The sequence below is a fragment of the Streptopelia decaocto genome (assembly GCF_964273445.1).
Source record: "Streptopelia decaocto genome assembly, chromosome: 5".
Taxonomy (NCBI): domain Eukaryota; kingdom Metazoa; phylum Chordata; class Aves; order Columbiformes; family Columbidae; genus Streptopelia; species Streptopelia decaocto.
The window spans coordinates 42,791,971-42,818,810 of NC_138659.1; the positions used below are offsets into that span (position 1 = coordinate 42,791,971).

The following is a 26,840-nucleotide window of genomic DNA, read 5'->3' on the forward strand; positions in this document are numbered from 1 at the left end:
TTTATGTAGGCTTTGCTCTATGTCAATTCACATATACTTCAGCTATGAGGAAAAATAGAATATAGATTTGTATCTCTTTGAGAAATGTAGTGGGTCAAGACAAATGGGTTTAAACTACTGAAGAAAATAGAAACTAATAGACTTTAATATAAATACATCCAATTTTACATAGTCAAGACTTTACTAATTATTTTTCGCAAGAAACTAACAGAAAATTCCAGCCTAACAGCTCTAGATAATAAAATCTTTTGCTCAGAAGACAGCATAAGCACAAGCTTCCTGCAATGACAATTTTGCACTGCTGTCAACTTAGAAAGGTAAGTTTAAGTTTTGAAAAGTAGATTCCATATTCACACTGGCTTTTTTTGTTGCTCAAATTGCTAATCTGCTTATTAATTACTAGAGACAAGCCAGTAACATGGATAAAAAAACACCCAGGGAACTGGATTTCTGGCCAAACAACAATCCAGTAGCAAGGTTTCACAGTCATTCTGACTTGTGCAGAATCTGAAACAGAGACCTGGGGATTAAAAACTTCAATGCCTTGTCTCTTAAACCACCTATCTCCCTCACAGCTTTCATAATCTGAAACAGAACTTAGTCAAATGAAGCCTTTATGTCTCTCTGCTAAAAGAACAACAAGCCTATAAATCAAAGTCTCTTGGCTGTGTCTGCAATTTGCAACATTTCAGTAGTCTCTTCCACCTCCAAGGATGTGATATTTAAGCCTCGCACACAGTTTGTTCTGTGGTGCCGGCCAAGATCACTGCAATGCAGCTGATTGGAAGGCGTGGGAATGTGCTCAGCCCGAAGAAGCCATGCAGGAAAGAAATCACGGCACTCCTTGCCCTGCACGGGTACTCCAGCAACCTGGGACACTTAATTCTCCATTCTTGAAGAGTAAAAACATAACCAAGGCTAATTTGTTGATATGGTATCTATTTCTTTTCTTATTATCATCATCATACAATCTGGTTTTCAACAATAAATAAGCATGGACTGAGTGTAGCAAAGCCTCTGCTACTACTGTATCACTAACTGTATTTTAGGTAGATTATCATTAAGGAAAATTAAATTACAATGAAATTCCTAAGAGCAACTTGCTCAGTGGTGACACAATACTGAATTATTTTCATTACTGTATATTAAAATATATAGCAACATTTTATTTCTTAGCATAAAACTCAATTTTAAATATAAGATCCTCAGGCACAAATAGATTGGGTATTTGAATGAAGTAAGTATACAAAGAGAGCCTGTGTTTTCTTTCTATGACAGAACAGCATTTCTACCATGTTAAGTTTGTAAATCTTGCTCATAAAATTTAGTAACAAATGTAACAATGACAAAGCCTTCCCTATTCAAAAATAACACGTTTGCAATTTATTGGCTATAAACTGCTCACCAGAACTTATTTGTTTTCTGAAACTACATAGTTCTGTATATGTACATATATACGAGTCTGTGAATGACACACATTAAATTTAGGAGGTCAGAAGAGCTATTTCCAAGCTTTGATTTTTTTAAAATAACAGGGCCGGGGGAAGGGGGGGGAGGGGAGGCCGAGGAGGGCAATGTAATTGGGAAATTCACCAATACATTTGTCTTGAAAAATATTTTGGTGGTTTTTAAGTTTTCTGAGATGTCTAGAAACAGAGCTGCCTTTCCTCCAAAAAACATCAGGATTATCACACCTTGTTGGGTCATAGGAAGCCAAACATCATTCTCCTCAGGATACACATACGCAAATCAGATGCACCTTTTAATTCAAATCTTCCATTTCCCAAGTTTGTATCTCATCCCTGACACCCAGTATGTTCAGGTGTGGGCTTGTCTCTCAAACAAAAAAAATCATTGAGGAAAAAGGAATAAAGGTTTGGACAACCACCTTCAAAGTGGAACATGAATTTTCCTACAGTGTCTTACATTTTCTCTGAACTTCTTTTAGAATCTTAGCATATTCTAGTCAAAAACAAGAACGTAATTTTAGAGACATGAAAACTTAACTCAAATTATACTTACTCTTTCTAAAAGCTTTAGTGTTTGCTGATACATTCTATTCATTTTAGATCTTTTGTTTGTTTGTTCCCTGTCCACAATTCTGCAGGAGCAAGTCAAGTAAAAAATATAATATCTGAAAATAAAGCTGCAAATTACCAAATTCAGTACAACACAGATGTAATCCAGAGAAAGAGTTGGGGTTACATTTGCAGTGATTTGCCAGATGAACTTATAGTAACTACCGATAAAAGAGTTGTTGAGGAAAGGAATAGATTTAAATCACAGCCAAAAAGTAGGTCAGCTACTACTTTAGGTATGAAAGTATGTAAAATGACAACAGATCTAGTGCTGTGCTCAGAGAGCAGGCTCTCTCTGTCTGAAAGCAGGACTCTCTCTGGAGGTTCACTGCTGGTCACTTGGCCTCCAGGGAAGAGCCTGGTGTGCGGAGACTGAGCAGAAAAGCAGCAGCACCACCAGAGCTGGGCTGAAAGCTTTCCTCTTGTCCAGGACAACAGCAGAGACACAGAGCAGATGCCTGTTCCAATCAGGAGCAGAAGCATACAGCAAATCACATTAAAACCCAGCTTTTATTGAAGAGGAAGCATTTATATTTTCTTTTTTTAAAACAAAAGAAAAGAAAAACCACAGCGTTCACAAAAAGGGATCAGGGACAGATGAAGAGCAACAGCCCATGAAACTGCTGAACTGCTGGTAGCTGACACTAAGACAGAAGAACTTCACTGCTATGTATAAAATGGCTTTGCTGATAAGATTTCACCGTTCAGCTAACAAGTCTGATTTTTGGCCATGAAGAAGGGAAAATAACACCCCTGAGCAATCCTGAAGGAATGGGGAATTTTCTCGACTTAGGAAAAGCTATTGTTAGTTTTGGTTTTTAAAGAAGTGTGACATTGCATAAATTTGCATTTTCTTAGTGTGCATACAATGCTTCATTTTATAAGATACCAACGACACTCTTGAGGAAAGGAAAAAAAAAAAGGCAAAACATTGTTACGAAACAATAAAATTCTAGTTTTAAAAAACAAAACAAACAAACAAGTAAAAATCCCACACACCTAAGAATTTTTTCCTGTCAAGTTACTCTAAACCCTTATCAAGGATGTTTGGAAAAATTATATTTCTATTTATGTTCAAAGAGCACAAATATAATATTGACATTAATGAAAAGTAAATTATTTGATGGATACATTTGATAGATTTGAAAGTGCTGAATTTATCAAAAATAATTTTTAAAAGGACTTTGATGACCTTACTCTGAGTTACATATTGCTCTACAAATAGCTCCTTTGACAAGTTAGACTGCACTTCTGTCACACAGACATGCATCCTTTATCTGAAGGCACACAGGAAAATGTTGTTGTCAATGAAAAGTTAATATGGAGGGCAGACACGTGACCGTCTGAAGGTAAATTGGGACTACCTGGTCATAATCCTTACAACAAAAACATATCCTCTAAGACACTGTCAAAACAATAATACTGTGTAAACATGCAGAGATTGCAGCAACGCAAATCATATTTGGCAGGGTTGCCCCAAGGCTTGTTCACCAACACTGCAACGCTTCGGAACGAGCCTTGACATAACCCTGAAGTTTCAGCCATACGAAGAAGTATTCAAATGAAAAACAAAAGCGTAAGTCAATTGTGAAAAGCTGCTTTGAAAACATACTTGTCTAACACACTGGTGCTCAGAAAACAAACCAGGCAAATGAAGAGATGAGGGGATGGAGCTGAGCAAAACCAAAAACTTTTTGCTAAGAAAAAGCTAATTTACCTGAATCGGAATCTTTTACAAGAGAACAGTAATGCCACTGAAACTTTCAGTGGCAGATTGCTCACCAGTGTCCACCTATCTCGTGTGGGACTCCAGGGTGCTGGTACATCAAAACCATCTCTGCAAAATCTGAGAGCATACTCCAAAAATTTCACGTGTGATAAAATTCTCCCCATAATCAATAAGGAAGGGGAAGAATGCCCCTATTTTGGTTTGGCAGAGAAAGGGAGTTCAAAAAGGAAGATAAAATAGAACTTAATCTCTGTACAGCTCTCATGTCCTCCCAATAACTCACAAAATGCCAAATATTCTAACCTTTTGGTTGAATATAGCTTTTTTGATTCAGCATCTGAATAGTGATTACATTGTTAGAACAATTAGTATTTATGGCAGTATACACTTGCTAGGTTCAGAAAAAGGCAAGAAAGATTACTGAATACATGCTCCATGCTTGCATATTTCTGTAGTTTCCAGAATATCCAGCAAAGCCCCATTAAACTGAAGCTCCTGGTGAAATAAAAAATAATAATTTGAAAACAAATTAAGGTCCTAAAGCTTACACTGTATCCTAAGGAAGACATTCATGTGTGTAGCCACAACTCCTAGGAGAATCAAATTAAAATTCCCACTTATCTTATTTGGTAGAGGAACATAAATACAAGAACAACTGAGCATAATAAGCTTAAGAAATAAGGAAACAATCTGAATCCAGGGATTGAATTACTTTCTACCTGTCAGATAGCTGCCCTCACAGCCAGGAAAAGGTCACATTCCTGTCTTCTAATTTATTAACACTATACAAATAAATATTTGAAAAGAGCATAAATATTTGATTGCCTATGCAACACTAGTGCCTTGGGCTTTTTACTAGTGAATGTATTAGGCCTAAACTTTCAAAATCATGTATGAAAAGGAAGTGAAATCACAAATGGCTTGGGAACATTCAGAGACAGAGGAGAGAAAACTAGACAGCAAGGGACCTTAAAGCAAAAGAAAATCCTTCATTTTTGGCAGCTGATGTATATTACACGCATTAGTATGCAACAGTACGCAGAAACACTAGCTGAGGTTATAGTCACCTAATTTTAACTACTGTTTATAGTAAGAGACAGTCCCAGCTCAGACAACTTAGTGTTTCAATAGGCAAAACAAATTATCTCCATTTATAGAACTGCATGTCAACCAGAGTCAGAAATAGCATTGCATTAGCACAGAGCTCACAAAAGCAAGGGGGGAGGCACAGCCTGTGTTAAACACATGGTATATGTTAAAAGGCTTACAATAATTAGTGGTTAGGATTTCCTTTAAATAAACAAAATAGAAATGCGCCGTATAATGAAACACCTCTTCAATAAAGCAAACACCCCAGAGAATCTGGTCAGCTCTAGAGAGTTTACTGCATGCTGACAGCATATCTGCAAATCGGTACGTGGCTTTTGGCAATGTGACATCAGTATGATTTATAATACAACACAAAGGTAATAACAACGTGGACCAGTATGTCCCCTGGACTTTGAAAGGAATCTCTTTCCATCCTCTGGCAGCTGAGTCAGTTCTCCCCTTCCAAATACAGGTAATGGTTTCTTCTCTTTGGTTTTTGAGCCAGAAGAAGGGGACAAGGGAGAACAGAAAATAAGTTGAACTTATTTTAGAACAGGAATTGGGCTTCTCAAGCCCTCAGTCTCTTGCATCTTATCCGTATTCTGTACTAAATTTTGAGAACTAAATTATAAAACATTAGTATTCACACATGGCATGGCATTTATTGCAAGCTAAACTACTTTTAAAACAAGATAATGAAAATGAGTTGTGGTAGGCATGAAATGCCTATGAAATCTTTCTATAAATGTTCACAGAGCTTGCCCTTGGACACAGGCTCATGCCTGACAATGAAAGTACCCTGCCCATGCAAAGAACTAAAAACACTTTCATAATTTCCTGACAGCAGAGGCTATTTAATTAAAGTGACTCAATATTAGCATTTACCCTTTTGAAGTTATTTCTAATTTGTTTTGAGTGCTCCAAAAGAAAGAATGGTAGACTAGCCAGAGATGAGCTTTCAGTAAACCACACGTCTCTTCTAAAACAGACCAGTAGAGTTTCACTGTACAATTACGTGGACTCATTGAGTATCTCGGTGCAATGAGATACTAAGGACTTTTCATTCCCTGGGGAACAAATCCACACTCTGAAATGACTGATTGGACGGCATTTCACGATACCACAGCCTGATGTGACACCATTCACAGTTTCTGCTGAAGACTTGGTCTCATGCCAAATAGCTGCCAGCACTGCAGGCAAGTCTGAGACCTATGAGCAAAATTTTGAGGGGAAGCTTGCACAGAGTATTGTCTAAAATGTGCCCATATAGCAACTGACTCCAGCCAGTGTCACTTGTACCTAAGCAACAAATTCACTGATGGGTTTTTGAAGAAAAGCAAGTGGTTATCAAACTACCCAGTGGTTAGCAGGTCACAACCTTTCCTTTAGGGATGCATCATTATGAAGGCATGTTACAGGAAGCACATCAGGGGAAAAATCTAAGCACAACCCTGGAGCTCTTCAGAAATCTCAAAACAAGCATTTATAGTCCCAACATTGAAAAAAAAAGTGTGTTCTTTTTCAGTAACTGTCATCGCCAATGGCTCAAGTGGCCCAGTTTGAACCATGGGGAATTTGCACACAGCTGCATTATAAAAAGTAAACTTCAACATTTACTTCTTTTTAAAAAAAAGTGAATTATTTTCCTCTAGTGCTGAATTCCTGACATAAAGAATAAAATAGCGTTCCACTGGTTACAGATGACCAACAGCAAAGCACAGTTCTTAGGAGACAGACTTTTTCTTTCAAATACTGAAGTCTGCAACACAATGTTTAGAGATAATACTTTGATCATGAATTGTGTCACTTTAAAAAGCTATGTATGCAGCTGACTTCTGAATAAATTTGCTTACATAAAATACAACAGGTGGCAGTTCACTGCCTTAGAACTATCACTACAGGAAACAGTTTAGTTTTATGTAAAGTCATATTAAAACTTGCAGCAGAATGAAAGTATGTTTCAGAGTGGGCAATGTATTACAAAGCCAGTCTAAGCCAATTCTTGTAAAAAACTGGACAGTTGTGTCCCCTCTGATTTTAAAACAATGAAGCAATGAGGCTGTTGCCACCAGCGGACACTTATTCCACTATGCAAAACTCTCATGCTCTTATTTTTATTTTGATATTTCACTTTGCTCAATTCTATGTTTAAATGGCATTTATATTTTCAGATGCTAATATGAAATGAGCACTCAAACTGCACATAAAGAAATTCTTATCATTTACTATGAGAACATAGGATAACAAAAAAAGGAAACTTCTTGAAGAGAAACTCTCTTAGGAACACTTAAACAAACCTACCCCTTTTGTTACCCCATCTAACATAAAGAGCAGCATGCCTCACTTGCTACAAAATTCACAGCCCAACCTCATAGCCTCCTGGGCAACACTTAAAAAACTACTGAAGTAGAGGAGGCGGCTTTAGACACTGTGCCCTGGCAGCAACACGAAGACTAGATGGAAATCAATTGTATTAAAAAAAGGTGGAATAGAGAGCAGGTGGGCCCATTAACGTCCTGCGTGTTTTCACAGTTGAAACTCCTACTTATTTCAACAGTACTAAGTCACTATTGGAAGGAAACAAATGAAGATAACAGATGACACAGCATTATATGTAAATCTAAAATGCAAGGAAGTGGGAAAGCAAAACTTTCATGGTTGCTATTTTCTCTTACTATGAATATTGAACTATAGTGATTGCAAGCTATGAAGTCACTTAGTCAAATATTCCACAAGTTCATTTTTCATTCCTTAAGTTCATCAGACCCTAATAATCTTAAATTGTGTGAAACGTCATAGTAAATAACTACACATAACTTTATATCCTTCCATTACCTGATATAAAAATGGCAATTTAGCTGTACAACAAACAGTCTAGAAATAGTCATTGATGAAGAGCTAATAAAAAGTTCTTGGAAAATACTAGTGTTTGTAATTTGGATGGACAAACATGTTAGGGTTTTACAGAATGTAGAAAAGACATTTCATGTCTTTGTGACTCCTGCTATTCTGAGTAACGAAAAAATATTCTATGAATGGAAAATGCAGAAAACATGTCGAGTAAATATTCAGAATATGAAATAAAGGTAATCTCTATTGTTGTAGTTAAAATAACAGAACAACTATTAACAAAAAGTTTCAGCTGAGAGTATGATGAAACTGAGATTGATGAGTAGCAGGTGGTCATAAGGACAGTATCATGCAATACCTGATACATGCTAAGAGAAAAAGAATGCAAAATCTAGGCATAATTTGACAACAAAAACTTTTGGGTTTTATTAAAGGACCTTGTTCAGGAAGCACATTGACTCTGAGCTTAGTTACTCTTTTACATAAATACCTCCTTAGAGAGGGGAGTTTTCTTACTTATGGTCAAAATTTAAAAAACATTTTAAAATATGTACAAAAAATAAGCAGTTTTAAGGAGAAAAGCATGTTGGATAATAAAAGAACTTGTCACTTAACATCTGATGTAAGACTGGATGAAAAAAAGGTTAAGGACATCCACTGGTAAATGGGAATGTGTAATAAATAGGAGTGAGGAAGGTAGGAAAATATTATTAAAAATAAAAAAAAAAAAAAGAGAGAGAGAAAGACACACAAAATAAGAGAAAAAAATTGACGCCTGGGAAAAGAGAACAATCAGTCGATCAGGGAAACAAATGACTCCCAGCTTGAGTAGCATTGGAAAGGAGAATCTTGAAAAAATGGTTGTTCTAAGAGAGTCTAAGGATCACTGGGAAGAAACAAAGTGGTTCTGAGCTTGACAAGCACTATGGCAGTAGAAAATGCCAATGGAATTTGGCCTAAGCTGGCTGTCTGGGAATCGTTTTGAGTTTGTGACTTCATTAGGTATCTCTTCCCTGATGATTAGAGGGAAGAGCATTGGTGCTGTTGCAGACATTTAAGCTGTGACTCCTAAATTAACATTGGGGGAAGAGCTGTAATGACATTTTGCAGTCCCAAGCAGGGCACGAGTACTCCAGTTTCAGCCACCTCCTGCCAGGGCCATTGGAGTGACATTAGCACCTCTGGGACACCCAGGCTCTGTACAACAGACAAGATTTGTGCCTTAGTTGAATAACTCCTAGCTCTTTGCAGTAAATAGTTCAGATATAGGGTTGACCAAACAGATACTGAAGAAACTGAGAGACTTTATTCCAAGAAGACATTGTAAAGATAATATATTTGAACTACAAAACTGAACGTGTCCAGACTTGCACTTTAAATATTTTCAAGATGGGAGGAAAAGGCACTTTGATTATTGTAGGGTTTTGTTATTTTTTTTTTTTTAAGCTCAGTTTTCTGTTACTTTGAGAAAGGTCTAGAGCAAAATTTTCTTTCCTCCACACCCCAGACTTTCTTCTCTGACAATGTCAAGGACTGTTCCCTCATATGAACAGGTGTCATTGTACTGGCTCATACTTCTTACAGTGTGTAAGCTTTGAAACTTAATATAGTGAAGATCATGGTGTAACAGAGACTGTGCTGTCTGTGAAGAGGATGGGCAATAAAATCTTTTGCTAAGAAAAACAACTAGAAATTTAGTTCAGTGCAATTTGATTGGAAGGAGAAGCACTTTATCTTTCTGTGCAAATGAATGTCTTCACTGAACTGTGTTTAGTTCAGACTTTAAGAGCATTGTGTTAATCCTCTGAACAATTTAAAAGCCCTAAACCCTCCAGAACTGACTAGTAAGAAAGCAACCAAATATATCAATAAATCAACAAAATATATACATGAAGAACACTGACTGAATTTTTGCTTAAAATTTTATCTCAGAACTGGTTTAGATTGGGTAATGTCAGTCAGAAGAGAACAAGAAATCATTTCTATTTCCTTCCAATGATCAAGGTTTGCTTTCTTCGGGACAGGAACAAAATACAACCTCTGGGTCCTGGGGCCCTGCAGCACACCTGAGGGGATTCATTCCAGGGACCGGTATTTTACACAGTTTGCCAGGGAATTGTTCTGCCTAAGCCTGGCCTGGGTAACTGTGCTGGGCCAAGGAAGGAGTGGCAGGGAACACTTCGCCTCAAGATCAGGTTGTGTAGGTGACTTGCCTAGATATGCAACACACTGCAACATTATTTTACAACCAGTACGATGAATGGCTTCCCCCACAAAAATAAGGGAAAAAAATAATTGAAAAAATATATATACGAGTAGTTATATAGATGTTTTGTTAACTTACCTAAGAACACCTATTAAGGCTTCATTAAGACGTTCTAAAAGGTAAACATTTTCTCTGTAAAGCACTGGTTTTCTTCTTGTCCAAATACTGAAACTGATTTTTTTTCTAAACAATTATTACTGTTTAAAAATGTTTAATCTCCAAAAAACATAAACACTTTCATAAGGGAACAAAATTATTTATCATCTGAACTCTTCAGAGATTTCAAAAAAAACAGCAAAGAATCTTACTAAGTATAAATTAAAGAAACAAACAACTCTATCAAATTGGCAGCATGTCCAAACTCACAGCATGTTATTAAATTAAGTCAGTGACATTTCAATGAGTGCACCTGTATGCATACAAAAATTATTTCCTAATTAATTAGCTCTGCAGCTCTTGATGCCCTAATAGGTCAAAAGTACATTAATTATATCTAAATGAACAGAGATCTTTTACAGGTGGCCACATAACCAGTGAACACATCTTAACACTTGTGATTCCTGCACTGGGAGATAAGGTCAAATATTCACTGATCGTAATTTTCAGATGCAGGAAATATCATTGGAGGGAAGATGGTGTATTATTATTGAGTGCAATCACACAGATGGCCCTGTACAGACACAGCAGACGGCACTGTCCTGGACAGAGGCAGCTGCACACCAGTGGCAATGGGTATGGCTGTGTGTGGGAATAGCAGCATATTGAGGAAGGAAGAGAGTGTGTCAGGGAAGAACCCAGAACTGGAAAAGAATGGGGGAGGAAGGCTTTGGAAATGAGGAGGAATGTAAGGAGAGCTTGATAAACACAGAGAGCTGCAGACATGGTGATAAAACCCTCAATTACTGAAAAAAAACACTTAGCAAAAAGGATGCTACATGTTAATCAAGCATCTGTACAGCCTCGCAGTGTCATTCTGTTGGCGTATCTCTGCAGAGCATGCCCATCTATTTGACCAAAATATGTTCTCTGAGTTCTATATTTAAAAAATAGAATAACAAGTTAAAAAATATTGGATGATCCAAACCTGGTTTAAAGACTGAAATCCTATTTTTATTTCAATTTAAAGGAAGGAATTCACATTCAAACAAAACATGTATTTAATCATATTTCTATCTTTCTCCAAGACAAATTTCTTTCTTCAACCTTTATCACAATCTTCAACTGAAGAAGCAATAAACTGGAACAGGAACTTCCCCTCAAAGTCCCTATGCAAGGTCCTGTATTTTCTTCTGTTTTGTTTTCTTTTACAAAGAGATAGTGGCAACAAAAATATCTCGAATCAGAACATCCATGCACCTAAATGAAGAATTATAAGTTAAAGTCCCTGATATCCTGACAAGCCATGTACTTCCAGGAGGCTTAGAATAAAATCGTAGCCAGGTAGCTAATTCATAAATACAAATACAGCTTAGAGGAGCATCATGCCTATGTTGTTCAACCTTTCTGTAACTTCCAACAACCATTTCATCTCTCTGTTGCAACAGGAGGCCTACATGAAGCTGCAGAAACTGCACACTGTCTTCAGGAGAGAAGTGAGAAAGAAGGGAGAGCACAATATCTGAAGAACTGGTGAGTATCTCTCAATAGCAATAACTATACAACAACAAAAAGATCTAAGTGCAATTATTTTTATATTAATATTTTTTATTAGTTTTTTAGGCAGTTAAAGTACATTAGGTGAGCTAAACTTTCATTTCAGGAAACCCTATGATTTTACTAGAATCTTACTCTACCATAACTGCTTATTCTTTCATTCCAGGCGTAAGGTGAAAAGATGAATCATTCCAAAGCAGAGTGAGCCAACATTCCTGAATAACATGACAATTCTCAACTACTGACCACGTAAACATCAACCACTGCTGTACAGATCTCCCAAGCCAGGCAGGAAGCTAGAAAGTAATCTATATATTCATAGAAAAACTCAACAAAAGTCACAAGTTCTTTTCAGTTCAAGCTAATTCTATTGATTTTTTTGCTCCATGAGAACACTAAAGTGTCTTGAACTTGAAAGCAACCCGCAAAAACTACACAGAAACACAAAGTGGTAGGAAATGGATGGGCAGATTCTGACAAGCCAGTCCTAACCAACTGTGTCTTCAAACACTTTCGGGTGCTAACAGAAATGGAAAACAAGTGTGTCTGTTTTCCTTTCCAAAATATTTGCTATACAACACACACACACAAAAAAATCTGAACAGGCCTAGGTCAATTCAGCATTCCATGTGTTGACGGTTTACTGTGTACAACTCTGGGACTGTTCCACTACTGTGAGCTGTGTTCTTCAGTATTCTTGAAATAAAGGAATTTATTCAGAATTTGACATTCTGATTGTTCCTTTCACACTGCAAACTCATTTGCTTCTATTGCTTTATTAGGATTTTCTCTCTGGGACCTTCTATGTAACAACCATATCAAAGAGGGTCAAGTGTGACAAAATGAATCAGATTAATGCTTCCAAAGATTAGTTTGGTTGGGATGAACATAATATAGATTTCATCTTATATTGTTTCATGGTTGACTGCATGGTTTCTTCTTTCAGAATAAATAAATCAAAATTAGGACAATAAAGCATTTCAAAATTCTCAGCATCAAACCACATATTAATCAGACCAAATAAAGAAATGTAACTGAGCAACCTAAACCCAGTGATTTCAAGGCAATGCGTGAGACTGCAGTTTCTGCAACCTCTTTGCTTTTCCATTGAAAAAAAGCACTAGTCAGTAAAAAGATGGAGAAGTAGCCAGACTGCTATGTAGTTTTCTATGGAAGATGAACTGACAGCATTAATAAAAGACTTGTATAACATGCTATTGATAATCTGATTTCTAACAGCCTTTTAAAAAACTGAAAAATAGGCACTAAATGGATTAGATTTTAATGAAGATTATTAGCCTTGACAGAACAATTACTTTATTCTATTTTCTTTTCTCTGTGGATTTTTAGCAAGAAGTGACACTGAAATACAACTGCCTGCATATAAACCTTTGTTGCAAAATAACTTGTGACCTTCAAAACTCTTGTCTCTCAGGCCAAAGGGGAAATTATAACAGTAGAGAATTTAACTAGTTCAGTTTTCTTAACTGAATGGGAGATTTTTCTCCATAGCACAAGAATTAGCCAGCATCTGTACTTAACTGTGGACAATATAAGGGCACCAGCATCCCAAAATGCCATCACACTGCTGACATGTAAACCCTGGTAATCACAGCACTAGTCTCTGATATTCAGCCAGTCCTGAGGTGCAGATAAGTTATTTAATTACCTCAATTTTAGGACAGGAAATGAGAATGCCTATCATAATCATTAGAACAAAACCCAGATAATTGTATTCTAGCACATTCCTTATAATGAAAACACTGAAAGACGATAAAATAGCCTTGCAAATGGGGAGACTGTGCTAAAAGTAAGTGGCAACCACCAGCACTCTTACTGTGTTATGAGATTTTTTAATACCATAAAGTAGCTGTAGTATCTATTTTCTTTACTACCCAGAAAAGAGCTCTGCCACAGAGATGTTAAAGAACTGGAATGATACAAGTCCAAGTAATGGTGTATAATCATTAGACTCCACTCCCACACAAAGATATGTCCCTAAAGGTTTCCCATTACAGAACAGAACCGGACCAGCACAGCACCACCGGGCAAAGCTACTGTGCTTAGTGACTAAGACCAAGAGTGAGCAAGCTGGAAAATACAACCTAACAACCAATGTTTTGTCAAAGCCACATCACTTGTTACATTTGTCTAAGTATTTATTGATTCACCTAAAACTAAATGCCTCATTTTTAGGAAGAACTTAAGTGATTCTGCAGTTGTGGCAGATACCATACAGCACAATTATACCAAAACCAGCTTCTAGTAACACATCTCTCATGAGTAAACTACAGAGTAGCAGTCCCCACAGTCTTCACAAATATCATCCCCACATCATTATTTACTAAGTTACATAAATATACAATTCTTCAAAAAGCAATCTGTCAACATGAAAATTTTCATGTGGTGCCATGAAGAGCTTTCATGTTAACTGCAAAGATAGGCAGTATATTATGGGGCAGAATGTCTCTTTTACAACAATTTTGCACTGCCACAGCTCAAACCTTAAGGCTACTCGACATGGCAGGAGAGTATGGAGAAAGAAAACTGGAAGGAGTGCATTTCAGAGTCATTTTGTTTACAGGACTCCCATTTTCTCTGCAAATACAACTTTAAGCACAGTGTTGAACTAATCTCTGTAATTTAAGCCAAGGACAAGCAGCAGAGAAAGGGCAAGAGGTGCACTATCCTTGGGGTTGCTTAACTCTTCAGGTATTTTATAGAAAAATATGGCTATTCTCTTTGGAGACAATTACTGTCAAGCAAGATTTCAAGTGCAAAAGGGAATAAAATATAGAAACTATGTTGTTTCAGTACAAAAGCTTCACAAATCAGTGGTTGTAGACACATTTACTGAAGACTCTACTATGATTTCTGATGTTCCAAATACACGTACGTCTTTGAGAGCTTCTAACTACAAGGAAACTTAATGGGCAATGGAAGGAGTAACGCTCTGCAGAGATTAAAAGAAGACCACAAAGCATGCTGCCACCCAACCCCTCCATTTCTCATAAACATTAAATTACTTTTCTGAGCATGAATATGTTCCTTGACTTCACCGAAAGAAGCACACCAGAATTTAACTTATGCAGTGGTAATGCAACATCACTACTGAACTTTCCTTCTAATCAATAAAGCAGTGAAGAGGCACTTTTGCTGATTTCTGTTGCTATCAGCTCACCTCCCACACACTGTTGCTACCCACAGGAGCTGCAGCTGAGAGATCAACATCATTAGTTTGCTAAAACCAAAATATTTTTTCCTCCCTTACATTTCCCCTCCTCATCTACTTTCAAAAACATACCATGAAAGAAAGGCACCCTCTGCCAAAACGCAGGCTCCTCTCATTGCTTTGTAGTCATCAAGCTGTGAGAAGCCACTTAGTGTCACAAGAAACCAGTACCTTGAGCAACACTATAGCCTTGCTGATCTTGCTAAATTCCCACTTCCACTTACAAGCTCACATTGTCACCATAAAAATCACTAGAATTCTCCCTGTGGTGTATAAAGAATGTAATGCATTTTGCTAGAAAAGGCTTAAAATATTTGGTTTTGCGTCAAACCTCCCAACTTCTCCTTTGATTATATAGGTTTATAGCACAAAGTATATGATTTATTCCCTGTCACACAGCTGTTATGACGATACCACAGAGCTGATGAGTGTGTTGGCACTTCAGCACAGACGTGGCGCACAGCTCACTGCCCACACAGGATGAGGCAGAAGGGAATCACTGCCACGTAACGGCACTACCTGACTGAGGGGATGGGAAAGAGAACACTTTGGAAAGAAAAGCACCCTCCTTTTTCCAAGAGCCAGGGGACAGTTTGTTCCATTACATTTGATGGCAAGGAAAGGCCTAAACTTGTATTGGTGCTTGTAACATTTTGCTACAAAACTGACTTATGGATTGCCAATGGTGATTTTTAGTTTAGCAAAACTATCCCCAGTAAAAGAGGGAGTCAGTCTTAGCCTCTTCACTCCTGCATAGCAATAAGGAGCCTCGTTCCAGTGGTTTACAGACAGGGTTTGTTCTTCCCTTGACACTTGCATGTAATTCTCATTAATGGAAGTGGGAGTTCTGTGTATGTACAAAGGGGAAAATTAGACCCATGTAGCCGTCATGTTGCAGTTTCTTAAGGGACTAACTACTAATCACTGCCTTTCAGCAACATCCACTCCTTCCTATTAATTTCATTTCAGCTTGTAAATCTCCAAAGGAAAGCACTGGTAAGCAGAACACTCCTTGGCAGGGCAGCAGCGCTCTGACCTCCTTAGGAACAGACACCGTGTCTTCTGCAGCTCGTCCTTGAGTGCTGGTTTTGGAAGTCTCAGTCAGCTCTTCTGGAGCACCTTGTTACATTGATTTGGAATTAAGTACTGCAGAACAAATTACAGAAAAGCATACAGAAAGTGAAGACGCCAGCCCAACTGGCATACCTTCCTATGAGCCTCTGCCTCTGAAAGTATGAACACGTTAAAACAAAACAAACAAAACCCACAAAAAAAACCCAAACCTAGTAAACCTTCTCAATGCTGAAAGTGTAACAAGGATCATTTCCTTTGGAAGATGCTACAGGCACTTGACACATTACAAAATGCAGCACAGGCATGCAGTACAAGTTTGAAACTCAATTTGTAATTTTTTTTTTAAGTGGAAATATGTGAACTTAAATTTTGAGGTAATTCCTGAGAGAACCAAATTCTTTCATTTTACTTTAGTTTGTAGACTAATCATTAAATAAATAAAAATTTTTAAGTCTGAAAGATTTTTTTCCATGTGGATAAAATAGCACAAAGCCAGTATCAAAATTAATATTCAATAAATATTGAATATTTTATTACAGGAAAATAACATAGTCTTTTACCAAACTTCTGAATTTAAAACTATAAATAAAGAAAGCAAAGACAAATCAGGCAGTGTATTAACAAATATTTAATTTCCTGCATTTCAAATCTAACTTGAAAATAAAACAACATACAACCTTTGCAGAGCATAAAAGTCAACACTGTCTCTGCATGGCCATGCCATCAGAAGATGCTGATGAGCAAAAATGCTATGTCATATGCAAACAGTGATCTTATCCCAGAAAACTATCCCAGAACAACAACAAATACAAAGACTTCAACAGATTTCCCAAAAATAGCCAGTCACCAATAATGAAATGCAAGTAGAGACAAGTCACAAAGCAAAAATAGGAACATTGGTGCAGCCAGCGTAAGGAGAAATTGATACAACAAAATACTTCATAACAGAGTACAAAACAAGAGAAATTTCTTTCTCTCAGACTGTCAAAGATCATAATTTATTCAAGGAAGTAAAAGAAAAAAAAGGACAGTGATAGAGCAGTAACAGCAGCCCACTTTACAGCAACCTGTTACTGATGGCCACACATCAGGAGTTCAGCAGCCTCTGGCCTCCTGAAGGACGGATGTCTTTCTTCTATGCTTTGGCACTATTGCTATATATGCGCATGGCAACACAGCCTGATGGAAGAGGCAAGGAGAATGATGACATACCTCAAATTCTCCAGCATTTTTTTCATCTGAGATTGCTGAGCAGTTAAAATCTAAAGGTTTTCTTGAAGAAGCAATTTCTAATTTATAAATGGGAAGGTTCATTTGAATATTTTTACTTATAGTTTATTATATACATTTTTTAAAGTGACAGCAAAGAATCCTTGAAAGTATCTTTTGGATTTCTTAAAGAAGATTAATAATTTATTTTCTTTTTTGAAATTAATCTTAATTTACTTTGTTGAACTGCTAGAATTTCACAAAGATGAGAATCGTTTTTCTCTCTGTGTTTTTCTGGACCAGCTGTATTTATCTGTATATTTGATGTTCAGACACCACAGTAACAAATGTATATGGAATAAAGTGGACATAAAACTGTCATAAGAGAAATAGCCTAAAGGAAAAAAAGCATAAGGATAGCGAAAGAATTTGAAGTGACAGGAGAAAGGCCTAATAATAATGAATGTAAAAAATAGGGAATAGTTTGTCACATTTCACCACATGAGTAGTAGATATCATATTTACTCACAGCTTGTTTGACTAAATTATTTCATGACCTTGGGCAAAGACTGTCTTAATCCTCTCTGTCATATTTATTCCAGCATCTATAAAACAGATGTCATTCCTCCACCTCTATAAATGTTGTTCTCACCTCTCTACCAAAACAAATGACCTAAGATGCCAGCAAGAAGGTGAGTCAGATTTGAGTCAACTTTATTCATCATGCCACACACCATTTCTGGTTGCAGTTCTTCTTCTATTTTGTTTTACTATAAAACCTGCAATATACTATAAAACATGCTGAAGCTCTATCTTTCTCTCCAAAGAAAGGAAAAGTAAGTTTCACATCTTAACCACATTAATTCTGTTGGCAGTGACAGTCCATTACATACAAGTTTCTGATTCTAAGAGACAACAAAAACATTCACTCCTGTAAATCAGACAAACATCCTAGGATAAGACAAACTGAGGGCCAACAATTTCAGAAATCAAAGAGATGAGAGCAAGACCAACGCTGTGCTGAGTTAATAGAAGCCTGTTTATATCATTTACTTGTCATGTCAGAGTGACATGTTTTAAAATAACATAAAAACTTTGTTATTGATAAAATTAAACTAAGAAAATAGGCACTTGATTTACCTTTAGCCATAGCTCAGTTTACCTTTCACCCTAAAGGGTCACGCCTTGTTCAATCAATTTTTAAATATGAGTTAGTATGATATCACCATTTCTTCAATTAGATTAAATGGGTTAGAAACACCACCTTAACTAAATAACAACAAAAAATTCACCTCCCAAAAGGACAATGAGAAGTTAAATGCTGGTTGTGTCTTTTACATTATAGTATTAACTATGAGAATTTTCCTATCCCCCTTAGAATAACCATTTTTGTGTGCCACGTAACATAGGATAAATGAATGTTCCTGTACCTGGTGAAAACTGAGGTAATTTGACAAGACTGCAGACCAGAAGATGCCTTGCCTTGACAGAAGTATAGAAAGAACTTGCTTCTCTTCACAACTAATGCATTGCACATCAAATAGTATTTGTGTTACTATAACAAAAGATCAGGTAAGTAGACTCTTTGGTGATATGACGAACGTGATGATGTAAAATTATAAATGTAATTCTGAACTCAACCACACTTCTAACATAGTACTATAGAACTAACCCATTTTATTGGCTGGTCATCCCAAATACAGACAAGTTAAATATGTATACTATGTAATTTTGCACATCTGCTATGGTCTATTTATTTTCATGAAAAAAAAATTAAAGAGAGATGAAGGATATAGACTTCTTGTAGCTGGATGATGACAGAATGAAAAGCATAGACGAAATACAATTGTAGATCACCCACTGCTGACAGTAGTTAGAGGAACAAAATTGTCTATTCATGTTTCAGGGATAATAGGAGGCAGGAAAAATAAACCAAACATCAAAACTCTGCAAAGGCGGTAATAAAGAAAGGGACAAGACTGCATGACATCTAGGTATATTATCCATTGCAACACAGGTCCTAAGCAGAATCCCAGGCAGGGTGATATGCAATGCCCCCTTCTCAGTATCCACCCCTGGGACACAGTGAGAGACCAGCCAGGGGCACCCAGGAGCACCTGGACACAGCTCCCGCTCTGCCTGGGAGGAAGGTCTCACCAAACTCCTCCTCGCTCTCTAGTTTCCTGCTTTACTGCAGCTGAAGGCTTCATCACTACCTTGTGCTCAGCTCTCAGATTGCCACCTGGAGTAGGCAATTTCTTCAGCCATCAGTCATCACTCTCTTCCCCTCCTCCTAATTACATCTTTGCTAACCTGGGCTCTGACTACAAATAAGCCACTGCCTTCAGAGCAACGAGGCCACGCAGCACCAGGGACAGCTCTCAGCACACTGTCTGGTGGTCTGCATCTTCATGTACATTAGACCAATCTAAGCCAGCCACTTTCACAACCCCGTAAGTCACACAGTACCCTGCGGGCAACCAGGACTGCAGCCCACCAGGAAAGCATATGGCCTGTTCCTCAGGGCCGCTGCAACTGTCATTGCTGCTCTCAATAGTACCTCGTTCATCCGCCACTGCCACTTCCAGGGCATGAGTGGGAAGCATAAGGGAGAAGCACAACGGCGCAGAGGCCCCGTGCTGACCTGGAGGTGTCAGAGAAGACACAACCAGCATGTCTCCTGCTCTGCCTGTCACTTCAGAAGGGTCACAGTGCTCACAGAGCTGTGCCTCAGTCTGACAGAGCCAGCCGAGAAAGCCACCTTCAGCTCCCAGCCTCCCCTGAGCTCCCGAGGCAGTAGGGACAGGGATGTTCCCCTTTACTCAAATAAGAAAAAGCCAATTAGCTTCTGTCAGCAGGCTCTTACCTCTCGGAGAGTAAAAAAGACTCTGAGATACTATTGGTCTAATCAATACAGCCTTATTGGTTAATCTCCACCTTTCTTTCTCCTCTTTGTCCCCTACTATACTTTCAACTACTCAGTCTCTAGGGGGATATATCACAACTAGCAATGCTACTCAAACCTGTGAAGTCAGGAACTCTAATTTACTGGGAAGCCAAATATAAAACTGTAAATGTGCAAAGCATATATTTAGTAATCAGTTGGCAGGTAAGAGTTTGCGCATGAACACAGCACTTAACAGGCATTTGCAAACCCGCTTTTTGCAGCCTAAGCATGCATATGGAGTGAAGAACAAGGCCACATGGAGGGAAGCAGCACAGAGATACTATATGAGAAAAAAGGCTAGCAACATTTATTGTATAAATAATGAATGCTAGCCAGTTACAGTGTAGGGTTGCAGTAAAGAAGGGGAAGAAAGGGAGTGCAGCTTAACTAATTCAATTTGTTACCCTCTAGGATTTAATAGTATGTTATCGTGGTATGTTACTGATACATAAATATTCAACACATTAAACAGTTGAAAGACATTTACTTCTCATGCAATGGTTAATATATATCTCTAAGATATATATTCCTAAATGATTTATTTTGCAAGTGAGTACTATACTATTAAATTCAAATTAAATACCTAGTTCTGCACACTTACACAGTTTAATTTAAAGGTGTCTAACTCTACTGCATGTATTGTCATTATTAAAAACAACACTGACGAGCAGTTAAGGTAATGTTTAAAATACTTGTACTTTATGCTGTTTCTTAAAGTAGAAGTAACCAGGTACAAATGCTGCTGTCAATCAACTTCCACATACCCCACCGTGCAAAGAAGGGAGTAGGTGTCCTATGGAAAAATTAGGATGCAACCCTAATATAAAAGTTTAACAAAATAACCTGCACAACCATCTAAATGAATGTCACCAAACCACAGAACTGGCAGTATTTTAGTTATGATCGCTCAGTTTTAGCAAAATGGCCATATAAAAATCACATATAAAGAAGACAGCAGGTTTTATTCTGTACATTGTTTCCTCATTTTCCAAGAAAGGATCTGTGATCTGAGCTTGCATGGCCTGAAATGCAGCATCAGCTGGCAGAACCTTCTAGAGCAGGAGTGCCAAATTCATTTTCACCGACTGTATAAATGACTGTATAAATGCACAAATGACTGTACAAAGGACTGTATAAATATAATTTTATGATGTATAAATAGTCCTAAAATTACATTTGGCCTTTTGAAGGCAACCGCGAAGCTGATGTGGCCCCGGGTGGCAATGAGTTTGACACCCCTGCTCTAGAGGACAGACTGTAGAGGATGTACTAGCCATTGGCAGCCTCAGCTGGGCTTAAAGATAATTGAGTCTAAAATCACTCATATTTTATATGGAAATGTATTCTCCATACAATATCCTCATTCATAGATGATTGCCTGGGCCCCCCATTCGTCTTTACATAGTGCTCAATGTTTGACAGCCAACTTGCCGACCTTGTGACAAAATTCCCTTTTTGGTCTCAAAAGGTGAGACACATGTATTTTGGTCACAAAACACACATGATGCTTCCACATCGCAAGGTGCCATGGGATCTTCGAAAATGGAGCAGGGAAGAAATTTTTTGAACAATTCTTCTCCCTTCCCTGAGTAATTATGACAATCCTGAGGGAAAAGAAAGGAGAGGTACAGGCTACATGGATCTTTCCATGGTCTCACAGGTTGAGAACATTCATGCTCACATCACCTAGTATTTTCTATGCAGTACAAGTCTCACTATAAGCTAAGTTTAGAATGCAATTGAAATAGAATTAAATAGAAAGACAAAAGGATATTCATGTCCCTTACAAGCTTTTTCTCTCTGAATCTCCAAGGCTGCTGAAGTAGAAACATTAGGGCTGTGAGAGGATGTGATGGAGTTCATTGCTAAATTTGAGGGTTTTTTTACAATAGCATTGCATGTAGAGTATATGTAGGGTGTCACACCTCCTCTAGCCTATATTATCAGTCAGCAAACATTTGCCATCAATTGCAGTTGTTATATCCACTTTGACTATGAAAAATTCACAAGTGTCCTTTCTCATCCACATATGAAGCATAGGCATAACATATCTTTGCAATCATTTCATAGAAAAGCAATTTTTAATTGCTTCCAGATAATTTCTCTGTATTTTCATGGGAGGTGGAAATCAGAAAGAAAACAAAAACATTATAAATTAATCAGTCATAAGTATTTCATCCTATCAAGGTCTCATTTGTCATCAGATTTTGCAAGGCACACTTTGGGACCTCTATTTCTTGCTGCATTACTCTTGGTGACTTCTTAAAGTAAAACAATGACCTCTAGTTCAGCATCAGTGGCCCTTTTGATTCTGCCAAAACACTAATTTCTTCCGACTATTAAAATAAAACTACGTTTTATTTTAAGGAGTCTATGTTAAAGTATTAAAAAAAATACAGACCCATGGGTTACTAATTATTACCTGTTTTATTGAGCTGAAGAAATTCCTCAAGGCTGTTTCCCAGTCTCTGTTATACGGCAAACATAATGACAAAAACAGAACAAAAGGCTTTCTGAGACCTCTTTGTAAATAGGTTTGTTTGTTGCTTGGTTGCTGTCAGCTACTTCAACCAACATATCAAAAGATAAAGACAGAATCTTGACAGAAGAGAAAGGACGAGGTGTATCTGCAGAGTGATACAAAAGACAGTGATTCTTGGCAAATTACAGATTTTTTGAGGGATGAGTACCATAATGAATGGTGCATGATTCCCAGTAAGATATGAAACCACAGAGGAAAGAAACACAAGGTTATATTTGCTTCAGTAAACCATGAATAGAAACCAGGCAAGAGCTACTTAACAAGACTCCTGACAAAGCGATGGAGGAGGAGAAGGAAGGTAAAATGCACAAAAAACTTCCTGTGAAGTGTTGAAGACACATTTTTTCACTCTTAACACATGACAGGAAGGTTAAGCTCGTGAGCGTTATCCAAGTGTAAAATAATCTCAACAGCAACAAGAACCAAAAAAATCATAAGAAGTGAAGTAAATATTGAAAGACGAAAGCTATATGTAAATATACAGGGTGTTTCAAAAAGATGGACCCAAAACACCTTGTGCTGAGATTTCAAATTGGTTCCATCCTTTTGAAACACCCTGTATCTCTAAGGAACACTCCAGTACTGAATAAGGCATTCTACCAGAGAAGTACTATTTCCTTCTGCAAATGCAATTTTTTTCTTTTCATTCTGGTTTGGAGTAAGTCTGTTTATTTCTAAAGTTTAGCAAGATTAAGTTTACAAATTACATTTGCCATTATTTCACATAATGGGTTAGTACTGACATCTTTATACAATGCAACTGCATTAAAACAAAACAAAACAAAAAAACAAACCTAATAACTCCTTTTAAAAATTAATTTCCTAAGTGGAGTTGGTTTTTGTCACTAACTTCACCATAAAGATTGTTCTAAAGCATTAGGAAGAGAAACATTGATCTATCCAAGTAACCAATCCAACCACATTTTTTTCCAAAAGAAATGAGTTCAAGTTCTGTTAAAATATGAAATAAATATGTAAAATAACTGTAACATAAAAATGTTAACTTCAAGTAACTATAGCACAAGTGGCTATAAAATTGACAAGTCAAAATTCTAGGATGCAAAAGGTAAACCTTGACTTTACTGACGAAGCTTGCATTTCCCAAATATCCACACAGTATCATAGCTGTGTTTGGACATGCCTTGCACACATTTTCTTTGGAAAATCACTCTTTTATTAATTTCAATGCTTTAACCAGCAACCTGAAACCAGAAGGAGTATGCCCAGGACACCAAGTAACCTTACGACTCTTGGGATGGTCTTCTCAAATTCTACAATAGCAAAGATGAACGGCAGGGAGGGAAGTGGCAAACAACATTATTCAAAATGTACACAAATATATTTGTGTTGGTTTCCTCCTTCAGGAAAAATACAGCTGTTGAATGTATGACAAATTTACCAATATGCACACACCATATTTTTTTATTAATTCTTCATTTTAATTTTTTGACCTTTGCAGTCACTCCTTAGGAGTTCTATCAAGATCATTTCTCTAGCATACGAGTAAATGGGCCGTATAAGACTGTGCCAAAGTTTTAATAAATCCAAGATAGGGAGCATCCATTCCTCTCCTACGTACGATACTTTATCTTCCTAGCACAGAAGAAAATCAGACTTATTTGACCTGATTGGCAGCTACTTATCTTCTCCTCTAATCACAAGTGTTTACAAATAGATTGTGTGTTTCAGAAATGTGTGTAGGAACCAAACTGCCTAAAATAATAATTTATTTGTCCTCTTCCTCCTTGGCCTCTTTTAAAGCTGGGTAAACCTGTGTCGTCTTTCAACTTTAGCCACCCTCCACAAGCTCCCAAAGGAAAGCTACTGCTGGTCCTGGGGTTCATTCAAGGAGGTTTTAAATGTATCTTAAAGTTATATTGGGCTGATGTGAAAACACTTTAACTACCAAAGTGCTAAATGCAAAGTTCTTTCTCAAGCTGGGAGATACCTCTTCCTTTTATTGTTAGCATTAATTTTGCTAACTTCTTGTTTATATTTGATCTCTTTTAAAAGACATTAAAAATGCTGGCCTTCTTTTCCTCATCTCCTGAGAAATCTCCCTTTTGATGATAAAGAAGACCAAAGATTTTCCTTTTGCTGCTGAAGAAATCATAGAAGTATTTCTTGTCATCCTAAATGTTTCTTGCTAAATGCATCTAATTTTGAGCCTTAGTTTTCTAAGTACCTCTCTATAAATCAGTGTTACTCTTTTATAGCTGTCCTTAGTAAACTAACTAAATTTCTTTTCTATATAAAGCCAGTGGGGAGTTCATGATTTAGCCAAGTTAATCTTTAATAATCTTCCTCTGCTATCCTCTTTCTGTACATACATAATTTTGAATTATTCTGTTAATGTTATCTGTTTGAAAGCAGGTCACCTTACCGCCTGTTTCCTTAGACTGCCCCCCAGGAGAACTTCAATTTTTATATGTCTGTCTTCTCAAAACCTCTTTTTCTCTGTCCCTCTAACTGTTCTCACCCAACCTAATTTCATCAGCATTGAATTTTTCTAGATTAGATTGAAGGCTGTTTGAACAATTTCAATTTCTGCACTCTCCCTATCAACAATAAATCAATAAACATCTACTTATCAGTTAATCGATCTGATTAATTCCATGACTTTGCTGAGCATCTGCCATTTTTTTTTACCCACCATAATGCCTCCTTATGTAAACTTCGCAGTCAACCAAATCTCGTATTCTTTGTCAATATAAAATCATTCACTAAAAAACACATCACCTTTTGTAAATTATCAAAATGAAAAGCTTTTTTCCTTGCACTGTGGGATCATGGCTTTTAATCTTTATACACTTGTCCAAGTTGCTGGTATTTCTCTCATGTTTTCCACTGATCTTTTTTAAAGCTATTTCCCTAGACAGTCAGCAAAGATCCCACACCACCCTTGCCCAGTGCCTAAATCAACCGACGTTTAAAAAGCCAAATTTTTCCTGGTGAAATTATTATAACCTGAAATACTTCCCCTAGACAGATAATCGTGCATGAAGTATTTCCTCCCCGCTCCCTCCCACCTCCCCTCAAAGAAAGGTATTTTAAACTAACTGAAATCTTTTCAATCAAATGTTTGATATCATATATGCCATTCTTTCACACCCTTGGACCTAACCAGTCTACTTGGCCAGTAATTTTACAGGTATTAAAAATGTTCTTTAATGTAACTTCCAGGAATGACATAGTTCAAAATGTATTGTACATTACAGTCTGAGATGACATTTGATCTATTCTTTTCCCAGCTCAAGTAAAAGCTTATCATGTAAAGGTGGGGGCGGGGAAGAACTGTGACATACTGATAACAGTTACACCAGGCAGTTTAAAGTTCTGCTACACTCCTTTGTGGTGTGTGCGTGTAGCTGTACTACATATCACAGTCTCACTGTCATATACATTAAATACTATCACCTGCTAGCACTAAAAGAGCAAGGAAAATATCATCCTACACATTATTTAAACACATTCAAATTTCACTGTATGTTTTCCACAAAGACTTTATGCAGTCTACTTTTAACTAGAATGACATAAGGAAGAAAGTAAATGGTTGGAGTCTTAGTAAATTAAAGTGGCAATTCCACTAGAAATATTATGTCATTAGCCAAAAGCATATATTCAAATGAAAATAATCATGACAGCACAATTTCAGAACATGAAAAGGAAACAACAACATTTTTCAGGAACTTTGCTTGATTATTCAAATATTGAATCAGTTTGAGTATGCTATATCTGGATTGATACTACCTAGAAAAAGAATGTAAAGTGAAATTAATCCAGCAGATAGTCCTAAACAATGTCTTCACTAGATGTAGACACTGACATACATGCAGGAATTATTCCAGTACACTCTGAAAAGTTTAAAGATCGAGGATATGAAAGCTGTTCTCATTCTCACTGACTTATATGGCCAAAGAATGAATCTGGTTAATAATTTTAAATTATGTCATCCAGGTCTACTTGTTGATTATGCAGAACAAACTACAGGAATCGGTCATATAGCTGAAAGCATCCCAAATGCATTTAGTGGCATCTCAAATGAGCAGTTTCCTAAACCTTACAACATTTCCATTAGAAGTGGTAGTAGGAACCTATCACCAGGAACAGCAAAGCAGAGGAATGATAGACAAGAACTGGGACATCTTCCCTCTTAATATGTTCAGAATGT

General features: G+C 37.1%; 1 protein-coding gene across 1 annotated transcript in view; it reads right to left on the reverse strand.

The window, feature by feature from the left end:
* The window catches only part of GRID1 (glutamate ionotropic receptor delta type subunit 1), a gene marked incomplete at its 5' end in the record, with an annotated part of 523,307 nt that overhangs the window by 438,995 nt on the left and 57,472 nt on the right, over positions 1–26,840 (reverse strand). The gene's annotated exons all lie outside the window — the stretch shown is intronic.